Genomic DNA, 4,111 nt, shown 5'->3' with positions numbered 1-4,111 from the left:
GAATACTTTTTGATGCAGAAAACATCTGGGCTGATTCTCAATCATTCCATTCAAGTAGAGCTAGAACTTGGCAAGAGTTCAAACTCTAATTGATGGACATCACTTAATACATTTTAAAACAAGACTCTTAAAACAGCAATTATGAATAGGAAACCTTAGGATTAAAGATCAATCAAACCATTAAATAATTGAATCCCTCCAAAACTTCTGTCAGGACAGAAATTCTTCAAACACAGCAAACCTCCTGAATTCTCGGCTGAAGTACTCTATAACAACTGAAGAAATAATAGCTGAAGAAAACCACAAAACTGGCAATCTGGATTTAAAGGAAACCTAAAAAACATGAGTAGTTAAAAAACAAAAAGACAAGATTCTGAAGAGACACGTGTCTTGTAGATGATCACGCATAGAGACAGTGAAACACATGAAAGCTGGCTGTAAATATTACAACAATACCTTGATCATAATTCTTATAATAAATTCTGAAAATTCTCACTATATAATCAACTTATCAACAGGAAGTATTTGAAGGGGTTATGACAACTTTTTTAAAGTATTCATATAGCATTAATAACAATCCTTATTTATCAGTATCACCTATAAAATCCAAAAATAACAAAGGTTACAAACTCAATACCAACAAAACTGTGAATCATTGGAGAATCAGCTGGTGACCCCACAGATAGGATCTGATTGATATTTCTCAAATGCTCTGTCTTCAGAGACATTTCATGTAATTGAATCATTGCTAATAATTCTATCTTTCTACAGTGGTTTCCCTCCTTAAGAGGCATTTTGCACAACAGAAGATTTCCATTTATATCATATTTGGAATACCACTGATTTGCACTGGTTTCCCCTTTTTCTGTATCTTGGGCAAAAACCTGGGTGCTTTCTCACTTTACTCTGATTTTGGACAGCTTTTTTACATGTCCAGCTTTTGCATCTGAAGCCTGATCATCTGGTAAATACTGTTTCCGTCACTTCTGTGGGACCGGGCTGTTGAGGAATTCGGTGTGCCTCACACAACATGCGCTGCACCCGCGAAAAATCTCCAGCTTGAGATTTTGATGGAGGCTGAAACTGTGTGCTGGCTGCCGGGGCCGGCTGCGTGCCCGCTGCCGTGGGACCGGAGCAGGGCCGGTCCCTCGGGCACCCTCTGCACCCAGACCGCGCCCGCTCTCTGCCGGTGCCCTCACGGGAGTGCGGATGCCCCCGCCCCGAGCGCGCCTCCCCGGCGCTTCTCTCGGCGCAGGCGCGGTCTGGGGAACGCCCCCTGTGCCCGTGACCGACACCGGCGCTGCCCCGGTCCCGTTCTGGCTCCGGTCCCCGCTCGGCCGCGTCCGTGCCGCGTCTGCGCACTGGGGAAAAACCCGCCCCGCTCCGGCTGCCGGGTTTGTGCGTCATCAGCGGGCGCCTGCCGCGCTCCGTGGCGGTCGCAGGGACGCTGCAGCCGTCCCGTCCCGTCCGCCTCAGTCCCGCCCGGCGCGGCTGCCGCGGCCCGTGCGCGTTCCCCGGGTGCCGCCGCCATCGCAGTCGCGCGGGTTCTGCCCTTCGCGCGCGGCTTTGGCACCCCCTGCGTGAAACCGCCGCCGCCGCCATGGCGCATGCGCCCGCCGCCAGCGCAGCCAGCCCCGCGCCTCCCGCTCCCGCGCTCCGCCCGGCCCGGCCCCGCTCGGCGCTGCCCCCGCAGCCGCCGGCCGTGCCCTGCACGCTGCCGACCGCCCGCTGCTGCGATCCGGGCACCGCCGTGCGCGCTATCGCCTCCGCCGCTGCTGTGCCTGCGACTGCCCCGCTGCCCCCGTGGGCCCCCGCCGGCCTCCGCAGCCCCCACGGCCGCGTCTGCGGCCCCCCCGGGCTGCTGCCGGCCGGCGCCGCCGTGGCACGGGTTCGCCAGTCGCCGAGAAGCGGCTCTGCCCCGGGTTCCCCGACCCCCTCCGCCCTCCTCCCCCTGAGAGTTCTGGGCGTTCTGGGGACCCATGGGACCCTGGGCACTGTGGAGATGATGCCAATTCCTCCCACACCTGTTTGCTGGGGATTACCTTTGCCCCTCCCTGGTCGGTGAGGGCAACTGCCGCCTGCTGATGGCAGGATGACTTCCCCCATCCTCGAGAGAATACTGCTGCCTGCTGATAGCTGGCAGCCCCCGCGGAATTCCACGAAATTGCCTCTAACATTACCCTTGCTGGGGATAAAAGCTTCAAGGCCGTTTATCTTTTTTCAGAGATTTTCACAGGGTGTGTGGCTGCCATGCCCTGTAGGGCTGACAAGATGCTGGGTTGTTCCTGGGAACATGTCTCCCCCATGTTCTCAATTTTGACTTTTCTTACCAAAAGCTGAATCATCTGCAAGGTCAGTCCGGAGTTTGCCCTGGTCACCGTCCAGCAGCTCGCAGGTGAGGGTTTCCAGGCGTGCTTCTGGTCCTCCTCTTTCCAGGTCGAGCTTGAAATGAATCTTCTCAGCAGAGGTCGAGATGCTCTTTCTGGATTTTTCCCTTGAGAGTGCCTGTTTCCTTTCCTTCTCGGGCTGGGTTTCAACAGCTGATGGCTGTGGCGTGGCTGCTTGCCAAGAGCCCACCTGGGTGCCCTCTTGGAGCCCACCAGGGACGCCAATGTCTCAGGGTCTCTTGCTGCTCAGAGTGACCCCAAGAAAAGTTCAAAGTCTCTTTTCCCAGCCCGGCACTTGAAGAAGGAGTCAGGGCTCTTCATTTCTCAGCCTCAAGGTTGTTTATTTTATCTTATCTATAAAAAAATTTTCTCCTGCCCTGCCGAGGTCAGCTCAGCAGGACAGTCTGAGGCGCTCTGCCTGCCCCCGGGGCGGTGTTATGTCTTTATACTAAAAACTGCGTGTACAATGTTTACAATTACTTTCCAATACCTATCACCTATGTTAGACAGTGAGCTTCTACTCTAAACCAATCAGTAAGTGCCAACATCACAGCAGAAGATGAAGGCCAAGAAGAAGAAGGAGAAAGGCTGGACACACCCAGTTCCCTCCATCTTGCCTCCTGAACCCCCATACCAAAAACCCCAAAATCTACTTTTCCACCCTGTGATAACTTCACTAATATTCTGCCTAAACTGTTGTGGCCTGCTGATCTTCATATAAGGTTTGTAATTTGCTCTACGGGTCATAATCAAACCCACTGGTGTTTTGGGCTCTGTGCCAGGGCTTCTGAGCCCCCGGCATGGGTCCTGGCCATCCTGGACTGCCAGAGGGATGTTCTGGGTTCCCACAGGTCTCTTCTTAGGTCTTCTACAGGTTGGTTTTTTGTTTCTCTCCTTCTGCTTGTGCTAGGAAAAGCCCCTGCTGGGACATCTCTGCACCCTGGCATCCTGGGCATCTGCATGGGGATGGGCAATGTAACAAAGGACTGGCTGGAGGCCTTTGGAAATGGGAATTTATGGACAGGTGGGATTGCTCAATCTGACTGCACTGAGCCCTCATGCAGGACAGAGCTCTGGATCTCCTTCCTGCTTGGCAGGGTTCAGTTTCCAGGGAGTGTGGGCAAGGACTGGCACTCACCTGCACAGAAAGGCTTCTGCCTTTTGTCCCTGTAGCTAAGCCCAGGGTAAGATTCCTCCTTTAGTGCTCAAAGAAAGGAAAGGAAATCCCAGAAGGGATGTGCTGTGTCTTTGAAACCATTACCAACTGTGAGGAACACCTCTGCTAGAGTAGAACATGTCCCTGGTCAAAGAAGGTCACCCCTCTGACCAAACTGATCCCAGCCCAGAGGCCAGGCCTTCTGCTGGGCTCTGGAAGGGGTTCTGCAGGCAATGTGCTCAGGGGAGAGATCTCCACTGGCCTCACTTCTCCCAGGGATAACACATCCCATCCCACCCCAAGGGTTCCCAGGATGGCCACAGACAAGAGCAATGGGATCCAGCACACTTACTTAGCTCTTTGAATAGTGCTTCTACACCTTTCTGAGTCAGACAGCCAGCAGCCACAGACACTGGACATCAGGTGCACATGAAAATAAAATCAAAGACAGGATATTTAACAAGGACCTTTCCCCAAGGAAGTCCAGGGCTGAACTGAGCAGGTTCTGGGGCAGAACACATCCCACAGCTGGCCCAGGAGCCCCATGCAGTGCTGGGGGGTTCCTGAC

Source organism: Melospiza melodia, chromosome 17 (genome assembly GCF_035770615.1).
Source record: "Melospiza melodia melodia isolate bMelMel2 chromosome 17, bMelMel2.pri, whole genome shotgun sequence".
NCBI classification, from domain to species: Eukaryota; Metazoa; Chordata; class Aves; order Passeriformes; family Passerellidae; genus Melospiza; species Melospiza melodia.
The sequence above is the reverse complement of the archived record's forward strand: the minus strand, read 5'-3'. Positions refer to the sequence as shown.